This window comes from Leucopleurus acutus (genome assembly GCF_964270905.1).
Source record: "Leucopleurus acutus genome assembly, chromosome: 5".
NCBI lineage: Eukaryota > Metazoa > Chordata > Mammalia > Artiodactyla > Delphinidae > Leucopleurus > Leucopleurus acutus.
In genome coordinates this window covers 94,853,477-94,871,518 of record NC_139147.1, presented here as the reverse complement: position 1 = coordinate 94,871,518, position 18,042 = coordinate 94,853,477, and the positions used below count along the sequence as shown (strand labels likewise).

At 41.7% G+C, this 18,042-nt stretch overlaps 1 protein-coding gene across 2 annotated transcripts in view; it reads left to right on the top strand.

Annotated features, from left to right (window-relative positions):
- The first annotated feature begins 14,886 nt into the window (after window positions 1–14,886).
- Window positions 14,887–18,042, top strand: part of FNDC3B (fibronectin type III domain containing 3B) — a 358,190-nt gene continuing 355,034 nt past the window's right edge. Inside the window, exon 1 of one of the 2 annotated variants that reach the window (XM_082839878.1) lies at window positions 14,887–15,065. The gene's annotated coding sequence lies outside the window, so the exon portion shown is untranslated. Of the gene's footprint in view, window positions 15,066–15,939; window positions 15,979–18,042 lie in introns of those variants that run through there. The other variant, XM_082839880.1, reaches the window with a different exon arrangement.

Genomic DNA, 18,042 nt, shown 5'->3' with positions numbered 1-18,042 from the left:
GAAAAAATTGGAAAGTGCTCATTGCAATTACTGCTATACAGGGAGGAGTCAAACACTAGGTAGACGGGATAATTTGAGGGGCAGGCAAGACCCTCTATGCTCTTGATTTCTACCATCCTGAAAATCTCTCTCCCTTGGGTCAAGGCTTCGAAGGCGTACGTTATAGATCTTCATGGAAGAAAGATTGCTCTTTAGGGCATGCCTAGCCATATCGTCTTTTTGCTCAGAGCATAAACTCTAACCTCTGGCCTAACATGTGTCCCACTGCATGTGATCCTTAATTTACTTTGCTATCTTTCCCACCAGACTCTTAGAGGATGAGAATTATGTCTTATTTGATTTTATAACACTTCTGAACCTGGCACATTGTTGAGTTCTAAAGAAGTGGTGTTTGAGTGAAATGACTGAATGTGTGAATTAATGAGGGTTGGTCACTTAAGAGATCCCGAAGAAATGGGCTTTAGAGCAGACAGACGTAGGTTAGGGCTGCAATGGATCCATCGTTGTTGGGTAGTGGAAGCTGGTAAATGCCTGGGAAGTGTGCAGAAGGAGGAGAGCCTTCATTAATAATGTTAACTTCATAATATTCCTGTGGTTTGACTGTTGTTCAGTCAGCAACTAGTTGTCATGATAATACTCTACCCATTTTTCTCAACTTCCCCATTGCAATTATGTCTGTTAGAGGTCAAAATAACGTGTCAACTCAATAATTCTAGTAAAAATAAGGAAACAGTAATACTGTTGGGGTAACAGAAGAGCAAACAACAGAATAACGGACTTTCAGCACCCACTTGATTGCTTTGGCACTGTGGAGCCAAAGTTAGTGTAGAAGGATAGGTTTGTTAAGGAAAAGATCTCGAGACAAACTTTCTTCACCAGAACTCTGAGGTTGGTCTGAGTTGGAGCTCCTGTCCTGTAAGCTCCAGAGGGACTTGTAAAGAGCTTCCGTGCCGTTGGATTACTGCCTTAGAGGAAAAAGAGAAGCCTGTGGAATATAGCATAGACAGTACCATTTAGAGTGATAATACCTAGATGCAGGTTGATATTCATCCAGGACATACCTACATGGTGTGAAGGCTGATGTTCGTTCTGATCTGTTGGTTTCTAAGTCATACCCAATGTTAAATATTTTGATTATCATTCTTGCCTGAATTCAAATTAGCTTCCTCATCTATAAAATGGAGGCAATGATGACGATGATGATCACAGTTGCATAAAAAGGTAATGTAAATGAAAGTACATAATAAGCCATAAATAACTAGAAATATGAGCGGTTATTATTGCTTATAATAGTAATTACTGAAGTGCTCCTACTGACAATGTGCATTACCTCTGATGTGCTGAGAGGTAAGTACAACAATTATTGACTGAGTAATCATCTTCAAGATGACTTTCTTAAAGCTAGGGCCTTGGGTAGAATGCGAATTGAGAAAGATTTAAAGGCACCAGATTTCCACATAGCTGCCATTCTATTTGCAGTCTTTATGTGGAGGAGACAACTGTTCACATCTTGGTGTTTTCACATGTATTCAGCATCATTGATCATCAACAGTGCCAGCCTTGTTTAAAATTAAAGATAACAATACTTAAAATACTGACAAATACATACAATGGCTTTTTGTTTGCATGAAGCCCTAGAATGCTGCCTTGTACTAATAAAAATCATAATCTTTGGGTGGACATTATACTCATTTTATGAATCATGCCATAAAATGAAACGTATCTAAATTGTGCTACCTTCAGAAATATTTGGTTTTCTAAATTTTTATTTACTTTTCTAAATGTGCAAACTCCATATATATTTTAAAATAAAGACAGTAAGGTAGGATAAAATCTCATAGAGTTAATATAATTTCCAATTTGGTAATTCAACAAATATTTACTGAGCATCTATTATTTTTGAGGCAGTGCTAGACATTTTGGGATAAACTCAGACCCATAAATAAGATATCAATTATACTCTTAGTCTAGTTTTACTTTAAAGTACATGTGATGATTAATTTTATTTGTCAACTTGGCTATTCCATAAAACCCAGATATTTGGTCAAACAATAGTCTAGATGTTGTTGTGAAGGTATTTTTTAGATGAGTTCACATTTAAATCAGTAGACTTTGAGGAAAACAGATTACTCTTCATAATGTGAGTGGGCCTCATCCAACCAGTTGAAGGCCTTAAGACCAAAAAGGTGACATCCCCCAAGGAAGGGAGAGTCAGCCTTCAGACTGCTCAGACTCAAGCTGCAACATCAACTCTTCCCTGGATCTCCAGTCTGTACCCGCATAATAACGTGAGCCAATTTTTTTAAATCAATTTCTCTCTCTTTCTCAATATATATATATCAATATATGTGTGTGTGTGTGTGTATATATCTCCTATTGGTTCTGTTTAATCAAATACAGTTCATGATCAAGACAAGTATCATATGATATTGCTTATATGTGGAATCTAAAACAAAACAGTACAAATGAACTTATTTAAAAAACAGAAGTAGAGTCACGGATGTAGAAAACAAACTTATGGTTACCAGGGGATGGGGGGGAGGGATAAATTGGGAGATTGGGACTGACTATATATAAGATAGATAACTAATAATAACCTACTGTATAGCACAGAGAACTCTGCTCAATACTCTGTTATGGGGACTTCCCTGGTGGTGCAGTTGTTAAGAATCTACCTGCCAATGCAGGGGACACGGGTTCGAGCCCTGGTCTGGGAAGATCCCACATGCTGCAGAGCAACTAAGCCAGTGTGCCACAACTACTGAGCCTGCGCTCTAGAGCCCGTGAGCCACAACTGCTGAGCCCGCATACCACAACTACTGAAGCCCACGTGCCCAAAGCCCGTGCGCCACAAAAAGAGAAGCCACCACAAGAAGAATCCCGCGCACTGCAACGAAGGGTAGCCCCTGCTCACCGCAACTAGAGAAAGCCCGTGCACAGCAATGAAGACCCAACGCAGCCAAAAATAAAATAAATAAGTATTAAAAAAAAAACAGACTAAAAAAAATACTCTGTTATGGCCTATGTTGGAAAAGAATCTAACAGAGAGTGGATACATGCTTATGTATAACTGATTCACTTTGCTGTACACCTGAAACTAACACAACATTGTAAATTAAAAATTTTTTTTTTTTTTTTTGCGGTACACGGGCCTCTCACTGTTGTCACCTCTCCCATTGTGGAGCACAGGCTCCGGACGCGCAGGCTCAGTGGCCATGGCTCACGGGCCCAGCTGCTCCACGGCATGTGGGATCTTCCCGGACTGGGGCACGAACCCGTGTCCCCTGCATCGGCAGGTGGACTCTCAACCATTGAGCCACCAGGGAAGCCCTAAAAATTTTTTAAAAAATACAGTTCATGATCAAACTGTACATTTATTTCTCAATGTGTGACAATCTCATTTAGATTACAAATTCCTTAAGGAGAGGGTTGTTTAAATTTATGTTACCTTACTTAGAATAATTAATATAAAGCTGAACAGTAAACGTTGTTAGTTAATGTATGAACAGTAAGTGAAAGAATAATCCTAATAAGCATAAACAATGTATTCTTTGATTCATCACATAAAAACTATGGAATTTAAAAAATGATTATAGTTAGTTTCACTTGCATAAATGTTATTACAGTTTAGGAATTTTAAACCAGGTTTAGCATAAGCTGTTTCACTCTAACCCTGATATTTTTTCCCTCAATTTAGTTTGAATTGGTTTCATGTCACTTGAAACCAAAATAGTCCTTAATTTTATACCTACCTCCCATAAGGCTAGAACAGCATATAATAAGACAGAGATAAAATAGGTCCACTAAAATAAAGAAAAAATGAATATGAGTTATGCAATGAAAAGGGAGGAAGAATGGTCTTACTAGAAATCCTAGGCTAAGGATAATTGCTATAATCTGGAACAAAATTTACCTCTGACTTTCTGAGCAGCCAGGGCAAAAAGAAATCTCAATAAATTACCTTATTCTCATTGTCAAATAAAGAAAGCCTATTCCTTCATCAAGAAAGATAGATTTTTGCTTGAGCCAAACTGCTGGAATAAGAGAAAGCTGTTAGGGATTTTAATTAATTATTTAATTATTTATTGAATCTCTATTATAGGCAGAACATCAATTTGTCCATTAAAGATCAGCTCTCTTTACTTTATAGGTATCAGTGTAATTCATTCATAAACTAATACCTTTTTATTATATTGAGTATAATGTTCCAATAATAATGTTATTTTGACCTGTCTCTCATTTAAACTTTCATGTCATGATCCTATGACTGATAACTCAAGATGGCCTGCATAGTTAGACTGAATAGGGATGTTACAAATCAAAAGGAGATCAAATTAACTGCCTTTGATTTATAATATCCCTAATACATGGCTATCTCCTCATAGGGCTAACCCTGTCGGTGCCATGTATAATTCTGATATAAGGTGTATGATAACATTTCCATTGAAAAACCTTCCTTATTTTCATAATGTCATGAAATTTAGAGAGGTCTCCAAGTCTAACTTACTAAATAGTGCAGCAATCCCCTCTACAGCTCTAAACTATTGAATAATTTGCAGTTGGGCAGTGAGAGGAAATGAGCATAAATCACCAGGAGCCACATAAACTCATTCAAACAAAATATATCAGGTTAACCTTATTGATATGATTAACAAACTAGCAGAGCAGTCTAGATACAAATATTGTGATTTGGACAAAGTAAGAATGTGTTTGGTCTATCAAAAATATACTATACTAGTTAATTTATCTGATTCATCCATAGAATCACAGAAAGTTAGAGGTAAAATGACTTTAGATGTCATGTTATTCTATAGATATGTCGGCTAAGAAGCCTGAAATCCAAATAGGTAAAATTATTTTCCTGATATTACACAGCATGTCAAAGCAATAGTCAGGAACCTGGACTGCTCACCAGTGCTCTTCCTCATAGATAAGGTTAACAGCACCAGCTTTTACTTAATACTACCTTCAACTGAAGGTGGGTCATAAGTGGTAACTCCTAGGGCAACTAAGTTGTTCATTCCAGGGAGAGTTGTTTGGCATATAGACATGGGTCTAAGGTTGGGCTTGGGTCTGAGTCCCTCTGGTGTGTTGGTGTGCAGTTCCTCGGGGACTCTGGGAAAGATCTTATGCTCAGTGAAGGGATCTGTGCCAAGAGTCAGTTTGATAACACTGCCTCAGTCTGTAGAGGAGACTGAGAGAGGACTAGAGACTATAAGCACGCCATGGCTGTGACTTGGATTCTTCCTTCTGGTGACTTTTAGAAATTTGTGCCTGTGTTCTAAGGGCACAGAGGAAAAGAAAGCAAAAATTGATAAAGCTTTTTTTCTTTACTCCAAACTTTCCCTCACCTCCAATAACAGATTAGTGGGGTTTTGTCACCTTTACTGCCACCACTGTAGTTTGGGCCACCATCATCTCTCACTTGTAGTGGTCTGGTCCTCCTTCTTGCACAGTGTCCATAAACCAGGATGAGAAATCATAGAAGTGAACCAGATCTTACAAAAAGAAGAATGAACGAAGCCCAACATTAGCAGAAGGAAGGAAATAAAGATCAGAGCAGAAATAAATGGACTAGAGACCAGAAAAACAATAGAAAAGATCAAGAAAACTAAGAGCTGGTCTTTTGGAAAAAATAAACAAAAGTAACAAACCTTTAGCTAAACTAAAAGAAAAAAAAAGAGAGAGAGAAGACTCAAATAAATAAAATCAGAAATGAAGGAGGAGACATTACAACTGATACTACAGAAATAGCTACTATGAACTGTTATATACTAACAAATTAGATAACAGAGAAGGAATGAATGAATTCCTAGAAACATACAACTTACTAAGATTGAATCATGATGAAATAGAAAGTCTGAAATAAAGAGTAAAGTAATTGAATCAGTCTCCAAAATCTTCCAAGAACAACAACAAAAAAAAAGCCCAGGGTCATATGTTTTCCCTAGTGAATTCTACCAAACATTTAAGGAAGAATTAATGTCAGTCCTTCTCAAACTCTACAAAAAAACTAAAGAGGAGGGAACATTCCTGAACTCATTTTGAGAGGCCAGAATTACCCTGATATGAAAGCCAAGTAAAGACACTATAAGAAAAGAAAAACTATAGGCCAATATCCCTGATGAATATAGACACAAAAATTCTCAACAAAATATTAGAAAACTGGGGCTTCCCTGGTGGCACAGTGGTTGGGAGTGCGCCTGCCGATGCAGGGGACACAGGTTCGTGCCCCGGTCCGGGAGGATCCCACATGCCGTGGAGTGGCTGGGCCCATGGGCCATGTCCGCTGAGCCTGCACGTCCGGAGCCTGTGCTCTGCAACGGGAGATGCCACAACAGTGAGAGGCCCGCGTACCACAAAAAAAAAAAAATTAGAAAACTGAATTCAAGAGCACATTAAAAAAATCATACACCGTGATCAAGTGGGATTTATCCCTGGAATGCAAGGATGGTTCAACATATGTAAATCAATGAGTGTGATATACCACATTCATACAATGAAAGATAAAAATCATATGATCATATCAATAGATACAGAAAAAGCACTTGACAAAATTCAACATCTTTCATGATAAAATCTCTCAACAAATTAGGTATAGAAGGAATGTATCTCAACATAGTAAAGACCATGTATGATGAGCCCACAGCTAACATCATACATGGTGAAAGGTTGAAAGCTTTTTCTCTAAGGTCAGGAACAAAACAAAGATGCACACTCTCACCACTCCTATTCAACATAGTGCAGGCAGTCCTAGCCAGAACAATTAGACAAGAAAAAGAAATAAAAGACATCCAAATTAGAAAGGAAGAAGAAAATTGTCTCTGTTAGCAGATGACATGATCTCATATAGAGAAAGTCCTAAAGACCACCAAAACTCTGTTAGAACTAATGAACAAATTCAATAAAGTTGCAGGATACAAAATCAACATACAGAAATCCACTGTGTTTCTATACAATAACAACAAAACATCTGAAAAAGAAATAAAGAAAACAATCCCATTCACAATAGCAACAAAAACAATAAAATACCAAAGAATAAATTTAATGAAAGAGGTGAAAGATCTGTACACTGAAAACTGTAAGACTTGGTTTAAAAAAATTGGAGAAGAAACAATTAAATGGAACGATAGCCCCTGTTCATGGATGGGAAGAATTAATATTGTTAAAATGTCCGTATTACCCAAAGCAATCTACAGATTCAATAAAATCTCTATCAAAATTCCAGTGATGTTTTTCATAGAAATAGGAAAAGCAATCTTAAAATTTGTCTGGAACCACAAAAGACCCTAAATAGCCAAAGCAATCCTGAGAAAGAAGAACAAAGGTGAAACCATCACAATTCCTGATTTCAAACTATAGTAATCAAACAGTATGGTACTGGCATAAGTGTAGATACATAGACCAAGGGAACAGGATTGAGAGCCCAGAAGTAAACGCTTACTTATATGTTTAACTAATATTTGACAAGGTAGCCAAGAATACTCAATGGGGAAAGGATAGTGTCTTCAACAAATGGTGTTAGGAAAACTAGATAATCACAGGCAGGAAAATAAAATTGGACCCCTATCTTACACCGCTCTCAAAAATTAACTCTAAAAGGACAAAAGAGAAACATAAGACCTGAAACCATAAAACTCCTAGAAGAAAACGTGGGGGAAAACTCCTTGACATTGGTCTTGGCAATAATTTTTTGGATATGACATCAAAAGCTAAAGCAACAAAAGAAACAAAAAGCTGCACAACATCAAACTAAAAACCATCTGTACAGCAGAAGAAACAATCAACAAAATGAAAAATCAACCTATGGAATGGAAGAAAATACTTGCAAACCATATATCTGTTAAGGAGTTAATAGTCATAATATGTAAGGAACTCATACAACTCAATAGCAAAAACACCAATTAATTAAAAAGTAGACAAAGGAACTTAATAGACATTTTTCCAGAGAAGACATACAGATGGCCAACAGTTACATGAAAAGATGCTCAACATCATTAATCATCAGGGAAATGCAAATCAAAACCATAACAAGCTATTGTCTCACACCTGTTAGAATGGCTATTGTCAGAAAGCAACAGAAAACAAGTGTTGGCGAGTATGTGGAGAGAAGGGAATCCTCATGCACTGTTGGTGGGAAGGTAAATTGGTGCAGCCACTATGAAACATGTGGAGGTTCCTCAAAAAATTAAAGGTAGACTACCGTATGATCTAGCAATCCCACTTTTGGGTATATAGCCTTAAAAAATGAAATCAGAATCTCAAAGAGATATTTGTGCTCCCACATTCATTGCAGCATTATTCACAACAACCAAGATATGGAAACAGCCTAATTGTCTGTCTATAGATGAACTGATAAAGAAGATGTGATGTATATATATATATACATACAATGGAATATTATTGTCATGAGAAGGAAGGAAATTCTGCCATTTTTGACATGGATGGAACTTGAAGGCATTATGCTAAGTGAAATTAGTCAAACAGTGAAAGACAGATACTGTATGATTTTACTTATATGTGAAATCTAAAAAAACCTCAAATGAACGAACATAACAAAACATAAACAGAGTTATAGATACAGAGAACCAACAGGAGTTTGCCAGGGGGGAAGGGTGTAGGGGGAGCAAAGAAATAGGTGAGGGAGATTACAATGTACAAACTTCCAGTTGGGAAATAAATGAGTCACAGGTATGAAATGTACAGTGTGGGGAATATAGTCAATAACTAAGTAATATCTTTTTGTGGTGACATATAGTAACTAGACTTATCCTGGTGATCAGTTTGAAACAGTATAGAAATATCGAATTACTATGTTGTATAACGAGAACTAACATAGTATTGTAGGTCAATTACATTTCAAAGCAAACTAACCAACTAACTCATAGAAAAAGAGATCAGATTCATGGTAACCAGAGGCAGGAGTGGTGGATGGGGGGAGGGGGAACTGGATGGAGGCAGTAAAAAGGGGCAAACCTGCAGCTGTAAGATAAATACTAGGGATGTAATGTACAACATGATAAATATAATTAACCCTGTTGTGTGTGAAATATTGTACATGAAAGTTGTTAAGAGAGTAAATCCTGAGTTCTCATCACAAGAAAAAAATTTTGTTTTCTATTTCTTTAATTTTGTATTTATATGAGGTGATATATGGTCACCAAACTTATCCTGATAATCACTTCATGATGTATGTAAGTCAAATAATTATGCTGTATACCTTAAACTTATACAGTGCTGTATGTTAATTATATCTCACAGAATTTGTCCAGAGACAGAGAGAAGTGAGTCTGTCCGAGGGAGGTGCTGGCCTTATAGGGTAACCAGGGTGGGCTCTCCATGGTTTTACCAACAGTAGGAGGGTCAGGACAGTGGGAGGTGCCACATTAGCTGCTCTGGCTGGGTTGATAAGTTACTGAAGCACTCTGAAAAAGCATGCTTGTAAACTCACAGGAGACTTCTAGAAAGAACCAGAAAGAGTACAAGGGTAGTGAGATGTCCTGCAATAATGGTGGCTGTCAGAGTCAGAGCAAGGGTATTAATGTATATGTGATTTAACTCCCTGAGTTACACTGAGTTCTGAGACACACAGATTACATGTGAAATACCAGTGAGTATGCTTCCAAGAACTAAAAGAAATACTGTGGTAACTACACAAAAGACGAGAAACAATTTCAAGTATGATATCCAACTCTTCACAAACAGAATGGGCCCAGCTGGCTCTTCAATAAGTTTACTTTTTTCCAACTCAGTGCTTTCTGGTCAAATCTCAGAATCTCTCCTTGACTAAAATGGTTTGTATCTGAGGCATGTAGCCTGAGCTAAAGATATTTCTTAGCTTCATTTCTCTGTGAAGGACACATATATCTACATGTATTTCTATCCAGGGAAAATTTTGAATTTATTTGAGGAAGATAATATTTAGCATACCTGGTGTGAAGAGACTCAAGTATCATACAAAAGTCTTGACATCTTAGGGAGAAAAAATGATCATAGGAGTAAATCAGGTATGAGAGTGGGCAAGAATAATAAAAATGACTATGAAGTAAGTCAAACCCAACCTGCTCCACTATTGTGTGGGGTTCAGAGTAAGTCAGCGGGATGGACAAATTCAGAGCTTTTTAAATGACTTTACCTCAAATTTACCTTCAGTTGGAGAAAAATTACTAGTAGTTCTTGGCCTTGTCTTTTTTTGTGGTTTATTAGTGACTTGGATGGCAACATGAAAATCATTCTTGTCATACTTATCAATGTCACAAAGCTGGGAAAGGTTGTCCAGAAAGTACTAGGTATGCTGGAATGTAAGAATGAAACTTAAAAATGAAATTTTATAAAATGAAATATTCAACTATTTAACAGTAATTAAAACCAATTAAAATAAAATCAGTTGTTTTCCTGATGTATGCCCAGCTTGACAACTTTTCATGGAAGAAGAAAGCATGAGTTAACAGGATGAAGAACGTGCTAAGAAAATTAACACAATATTAAACTGTAACAATACAAGCATTTTGTCCAAATTAAAGCAGCAAAGTGTACCACTCTGGCTGTGTGTTGATCATGCCTGAAATATTATGGACAGAATCTGAATACCCAGCTTTCAGAGCTGTTGAACAGGTAGGTACCTAGAGGTGGTGGAAGAAAAGGATGAAGAGAGATCTGGAAGCCATGTGATGAGATGAAGAGGTCAGCAAGTCAGAGATGTTTATCCAGGAAAAGAGAACAGGTATGACTGGTAACGTCAATTTGCTGGAAGGGAAGTCATGTGGACGGTGACTGTTGTTACTTTATCTGCCTCCAGAGGGCAGAAACAGGACCCGTGGGGGAAAGTTGCAAGGAGGCAGTTTTCAGAAGACTTGGTTTGGGTCTAGAGTTGTTGACAAAAGGCTGTCTTGGAAAGAAGCATTTTCCCTTTTCCTGGTGGTGCTCAGGCTGAGGCTGGGTGCTTAGCTGTCATTGACGTGGGGCAAAGATTCTGCTTTGGGAGAGAGCAGGCCGAAAAACTTTAGCTCTCTATCGGCCCTGTGATTTTATGAGCCCTGACAGCTTATTCAGCTTCTACCTGAATAGTTCTGATAACTGTGGGACAGATACTCTTTTGGAAATGACTTTATATATATATATATATAGTTACAATTTGCCCTTGTCTTGCATTGAACAATAGTAAGGAAGGTGAAACTATAGCTTGACTGGTTGAACTGTTCTGGAGAAAAGTGCAGTTGCAATGTTGCTCTTAGATTTTATTGTTGACTGAGCTGGCTAACCCTTACTCTAGTTCACACTCTAGTGAATTCTAACACTCTTCAAAACAGGATTAATTGGTTTTTCATCAATATTCGTATTGAAGCTGGTATCAGATCTGGCTCAGTACATTAGAACAAGAAGTAGATGCAAAGAGTTAATGTCCTCTAAGGTCAAGATTGTGTTTCAAGATTAGAGGCAAGACTGAGCCTGCCTGTGAGAATCTAGCAACCCCAGCTGCAGGCAGAGGTAGGATATGGAGACTGAGAACCTGGCTGGGTCTCCTAGATATTAGGTATTACTAGCTATAGTGATCTTTGAGAAAGAGGTTTGAATTTACAAATCTTAGGCTGAGAAGTATTACAGGTTTAATGGTTTGAGACCTTTTCAATGCTAGTTTCAAATATGTTAGATTTGCATTTCTTTTGTTATAAAGTAAGTTATCTAAAGTCAGGAAGTATAACTTTGAACCTTTTATTTATTTAAAAATTTTAACACAACTCAGCTTACGTTGCATGGGCGATGGAAGGGTTTGCAAGTCTGTATATTTTGTTATATTTTGTTTGTCTTAACTTCTAGGCATCTCATTTGGATGTTAATTGCTGTACTAGAGCAAGTCTTAAGTTGCTTTTGGAGCAAAGTTATGACTGTGGTTCTATAACTTAGGACCTAGGGTGGCAGATGACTTGGGTGTTGTCAACGCAAGACAATAATACTCATTGCCTTAAGTTGAAGCCCTCCTTCCTATTTGCAGAACTACCGCTCTGGGCTAAGACTTCATCATCTCCCTCATGGGTTCAGGGCATGCCTCTCTGACATGAACCTTGTTTTATATCCTGCTGCTAGGAGAATCAACTTTGAAACCCACTTCAGTCACTTCATGCCTTTATAATCCTACAGTGATTTCTCAATTATGAAATTTAAATCTCTCAACACGTAGTTGGGAGCCTTCTCAAAAGTTTCTCTCTAGTAAAGGCATCTTCATTCATTCATTCAAGGAGGAACCAGCCTTTATTTATTATCAGGTGCTTGAGGTTTTTATTCCTCACAACAACCTTAGCAGGAAGGTAATATCACCACTTAATAAATAAATGACCCAGGCTCAGAGAACTTTAAAAACTTGTCCAATGTCACTGGTTTTTGTCTGATTATAATTTCCGTGCTTCTTCCACTACACCATGCTTCCTCTCATTTTGCAAACACTTAATTGGGTTTCTATTCTGTGCCAAAACTGATGTTAGGTGTTAGGATAAGAAGACAAATGAAACGCTGAGATTATATATATGAAAATACATTTAAAATTTTAAGGCATTTTGTATCATTGATTCTCTTTTTATAAAATTTTTTTTAATGTGGACCATTTTTTTTTAAGTCTTTATTGAATTTGTTACAATATTGCTTCTGTTTTATGTTTTTGTTTTTTGGCCTCGAGGCATGTGGGATCTTAGCTCCCTGACCAGGCATCGAACCTGCACCCCCTACATTGGAAGGCGAAGTCTTAACCACTGGACCACCAGGGAAGTCCTGATTCTCCTTTTTTTTTTGCGGTACGCGGGCCTCTCACTGTTGTGGCCTCTCCCGTTGTGGAGCACAGGCTCCGGATGCGCAGGCTCAGCGGCCATGGCTCACGGGCCCAGCCGCTCCGCGGCATGTGGGATCCTCCCGGGCCGGGGCACGAACCCGCGTCCGCTGCATTGGCAGGCGGACTCTCAACCACTGCGCCACCAGGGAAGCCCCCGATTCTTCTTAATTGGAACAAATTCAGCCTAGTGGAAGAAACTGGAAGAAATAATTCTGTCTTCTGAATTTCTCTTGCCTACTTTTACCTCCTTTGCCTAGCCTGTCTTACTACACTTGAATTTAAACTTCCACCCTCTGAAGTTTGCCCATTTATCTAGTCATTCAGATTCTTAAAACATACTTTAAAATTAATTTATTCAACAAACATTTATAAGGAGGGTATTATATTCAAAGCACAATGCTAGGTTAATGCTGGGGATACAAAAATGAACAAGACCAGCCAAGTGGAAGAGATATACAGTAACTTCAGAGCAATGTGAGAAGCACTGAAAAGAATTATGAGATTGTGGGGAAAAGAGCTGCGAGGCTATGGGAAGGGAGGGGGTGATCAAAGATGAGGAAATGATCCTTAGATAGGGTAGAGGAAGAAGTATGCTCCAGACAGAGTGAAAGGATGTGCAGAGGGAGAGAGGTGCTTGGAAGTCATGAGAGTTCAGCTGGGTTGGAGGCCATAGCTCAGGGGCAAGCTAGAGAAGCTGAGGCAGGAGCTGGGAACCTCTGCTTTATCTTTTTTCCCTTCTAATACAGAACTATGGCCTAGGATTGGAACCATGTTCTAGAAAGATGGCTTCCAGAGACTCTTTGGGAACATTTGCGGAAAGAAGCCACTTAGGAGGGAGGGCCCCATTTGCCTGGATTCACCGTTATTCCCCCATCTCCAAAAAAGAATTGCAAATTCTACAACAAAAGGAGCTATTTCTTAGTATTCTTTTATGTTCTTCGGGCTTTAATACAGTACTACGGGGCTTCCCTGGTGGCGCAGTGGTTGAGAGTCCGCCTGCCGATGCAGGGGACATGGGTTCGTGCCCCGGTCCGGGAAGATCCCACATGCCGCGGAGCGGCTGGGCCCGTGAGCCATGGCCGCTGAGTCTGCGTGTCCGGAGCCTGTGCTCCGCAACGGGAGAGGCCACAACAGTGAGAGGCCCGCGTACCGCAAAAAAAAAGAAAAAAAAGAAAAATACAGTACTATGTACAGTAACTTTATCTGACAAATGGTTGTTATGTATTTTTTAGGTCAATGAAAGTAATACATTGCCTCTGGTTGCTACCTAGTACTGCTTTGTAGCCTAATAATTGAGGCTAATGTAATTATGTAGAATACCTGGGAAGGTAAAAAGAGAAGTGGCCTCTCTGGGATAATTTCTACTTTCTTGTCTCCCTGGATAATTTGAGGGGTGGGATGGGATGCAGTTGGCTAACCATTTTGAGTCTGTACAACAGGATACATTACATTTGACTTGATTAATATAACTCAGCAATTATCTAATGAGTCCTACTGTGGCCTATGCATTATGCTATGTTTGATACGGAAATACAGATATGAGTAAGGAACACTCTCTGCTCTTGTGAGCTCATATTGGGTACTGTAGGGGGAAATAGACATTTTAACTTCGGTGTAATAAAATCTGTTCACGCTACGTTAACCATATGAACAAACTGCTGTGGGAAATAGAGAAAGGTGACAAAATAGCTCATAAGGTTGTTGTGGGGATTTTTAAAAAAGTTAATATATGTGTAAATGAAAAATAATGTCATAGTCTTAGCTCTGATTATTACTCAGCAAACCCTGCATTTATATTGGTGTTGGCGATCGTTTGCAGAATATGCAGCCCTAGCCTTTCAGGAGTTGCTAGTTCCTCTAAGCCTAAGACTTCTTTAGTCCGGCTGAACCAAAAAGAGTTTCCGGATAGTTATGCAGGTCTGGAGGCGGGGGGAGGGGGAAGGAGGATCCCACAGCGCCTGCAAATCTGAGCTTGTAGAGGCGGTTATACTCGGCAGATTACGGCAGGGGGCGGGCCCCAAATCCCCATGTGGTCCCGACATCATTGACATGGCGGAATCCCCCATCTAACCCTCCTGGTAGTTATTTGAGCGGCGGCGGCGGCCGGAGGACAAGGAGAGCGGCGGCTGCAGCAGCGGCGGGAGCTGCGAAGGGGCGGCAGGGATTCTCGGGGCTGGCTGCTGGGAAGGCGTGGGAGACCCGGTGTGTGGCGCGCCTGGAGCCCCGCGTTTCAGCCCGAGGGAAGGTAAGGCATGCAGGAGCGGGAGAATGCGGGGAACCCGGACCCCGAGTCTCAGCCGCCGGGTCACGGCGCGCTGGAAAGCCCCGACCGGACGCCGAGTCCGCCAAAGTGCGTTCCTGTCCCGGAGCGCTCCGGGCGCAGCGGGCTTCCCGAGGAAAACTTGGCGCCAGAGTGCTGGGGCGCTCCGCGCTCTTCTGGGCACCCCGGGAACACGGGGCCCGGGAGCGGGGGTCGGCCAACGCTTTGGGGCCGCGTCTTACTGGGCTCCGGGCCCCCGCTCGTCCCCCCAGCTGGCCAGGGCTTGGAGGAGGGAAAGAAACGGGTAGATTCTTCTTGATGGAAAAAAAAAATCTGGGCAGTGGTTCCCGGGTTCTCCTTCCCACCCCCCTCGCCCTCCCCCCGCCGCCCTCCCAGGCCTTCCCAGCAGATTTTGTCCGAGGAATCCGCTCCCCCTCCCGGAATCTCCGCTGCAGGAACGCTGCCCGGGAGGGGGAGGGCGGGCGGAGGGGCCGAGGAATCTTCGACGTGTCACTTTCTGAGGCTGTAGATTTCCATATGGTGGAGGGGAGGAGGGCGGGTGTGCGAAGTGGGGCTGGAAGTTGGGGCCGCCTCTCCGCGCCAGGCGAGGGCGGGCCGGGACCTCCGACCCGGGGATGCTCGCGGGGAGGGTCCCGAGCCCGCGCCGGCCCCCAGCCCAGGCCAGGCCTCTCAGGGACACTCCCCGCCTCGCCGCTGGCCACCTCCGTGCGCGCCACGTCCTCCCTCCCCGTCCTGCCCCCCGGGCTCCCCCCGGGCTGGGGGCGGTAACCGGCGGCTGCGGCCGGACTCGGCGAGCAGGCGGCTGGAAGCTCGGGCGGGGGAGTGGGGCGCGGCGGGAAGGAGCGGGCGACCGGGTGTGTGGGCCAGCGTAGCTCCGGTCAGTCGGTCACCCCGAGGGGCGCCCGGGCCGGGGTGGGGCCGGCGGGCGGAATCCGTGCCCAGAGGCGGCCGGGAGGGGCCGCGCGGACCGTCTGGTGCCCGCGGTGGGGCGGGGGCCGGCCGGCGTGGGAAGGGCCTGTCACTCTGGGCGGAAAGTGGGGCCTCGGGCTGTGCCCGCGAACTTTCCCAAAGGCCCGGTCCCGGCGCCCCGTGGGAGCCCGAGCACCCGGGCCCGGTGTCTCTGGAGACTGGGTTGGGCCGCCCGGAGGCGCCGTTGGCCGGGAGGCTTCCAGGAGTGAGCGGTTGGAGTTGGAGCTTTTCGAACCTCAATTCCCACCCTTCTATCCCTGACGAAGGGAAGCAATGGCATTTTATCCAGACAGTGCCGTTTGCGGACTTACTTAAAAGTTAAAACTTTTTATATTTTATGTTCTCATCAGTCCAGCATGTTCTTGAAACAAAATTTGGAATTTGGCCGCGAAGGCTCAACGCTGGGGCCCCAGATCCACACGTTTATCTCTCCATCCCTGTTGGTTTCTAGTCTTCCTCCCCATCTTCCATCCAGGGTTAATCATATTTTGGGACAGGCGAGGTCGTTTGTTCGGTGGGCACCCCCTGATTGCTTGTATGTTTATTTTTTAATGTGCAGTTATTTGATTTGAATTTCCTCCAGTTTCCAGGCCCTGGTGGGGAAAGCTAAGGAAGAGGGAATACGCCACCTTTTTTTTTTTTTTAATGTGGAGAGAGGTGGGGCATTGGAAAAGGGGAGGCACGGTGGTTGTAGGCAGAGAGTGAGAGGGAGCAGACAGACCCGGAAGAAAAGGAATCTGCTCTGGAATAACACTTTTTTTTTTTTTTTTTTTTTTTGGAGGCTTCTGGCCTCGGGCAAAAATGCACCGCTCTGTTCTCATTTCTACTGCCTGAGTTGCTCTTCACTCTCAAGTTAACGCTGTGACTCTGGGGCCCTGGACAACGCCCGGGGGAAGAGACCTGCAGCCACAGCCAAGAGCAGCCCGTGGCCCTGGTTTTGTGCCTTGCTTGGGGCCCCGTGGTTCTCCCTGATTGGAAGCGGCCTCTGTGGAACCAGCGTTCAGTAAATTTCTTGGCTCCCGGGGAGCAGCTGTTAACGAGGGTAAAGTCTTTGGGCATGCTTCTGGTCCTGCAAGGGGACTCCCCCCTATAAGGGTGTAATTCTCACTTTGTTTAGACGCTAGAGGGTCACCCACAAGCTGGCTAAGAATGAGGCATAGCTGGTAGAAAGAAAAAGTCTCTAAAAAATGGTACTTAGACTCGTATGTGCTTTTAAAGTGTTTTGGCTTAAATGCTTGTAAGAGAAAAAAATTCTACGTGAAGATAGCGTTCATTTTAAAAGAGATCTTAAAACTGCAAGATACTATCATGGAATAGGAGGTTGTAGCTTCTAATTACAGTATGTACAATATCAGAAAGATATTCCAGTAACCTTTTAAGACAGACCTTATAAATAGCTCACATCAGACCATGGGCTGGCTGTATTGGAGAGCCAGTCTTCCGGGATTTCTAGAGGAATGCTTGGGATCCGTTAGGAAGCTGGCTGTAGGAGCCTGAGTAATAGTTTACTCAGTAGGAGTTTGTGCCCCTTTTGCTTAACACTTCATTTTATGTGGTAAAATTTGATAACGTCCTTAGAACTGAAAACCTGAAGAACTTCCCAGCTTTTCAGTTTTAGGAAAATGAGGCCCAGGGAGGGGAAGTGACTTGTTTGGTATTGGCAATCAGAGATTAAAATCCAATACAGAATTGTATTAATAGCTACTCTTTTTTAGCTATTTAATGTGTACTAAGTACTGTGCATTGTGTTTTTTATATATTATCTCATTACAATTCTAATCTTTCAATTTAGGTGATGTTAAGGACATTTTATAGACAAGGCATTGAGGTTCACAGAAATTTAGTAACTTGTGTAAGATTACATAGAATTTTCTTCTGTAATGCAAATGGTTTTATATCTGCTGTCCAGTATGGCAGCCACCAGGCACGTGTAGCTGTTGTACCATTTAAAATGTGGCTAGTTCGATGGAGG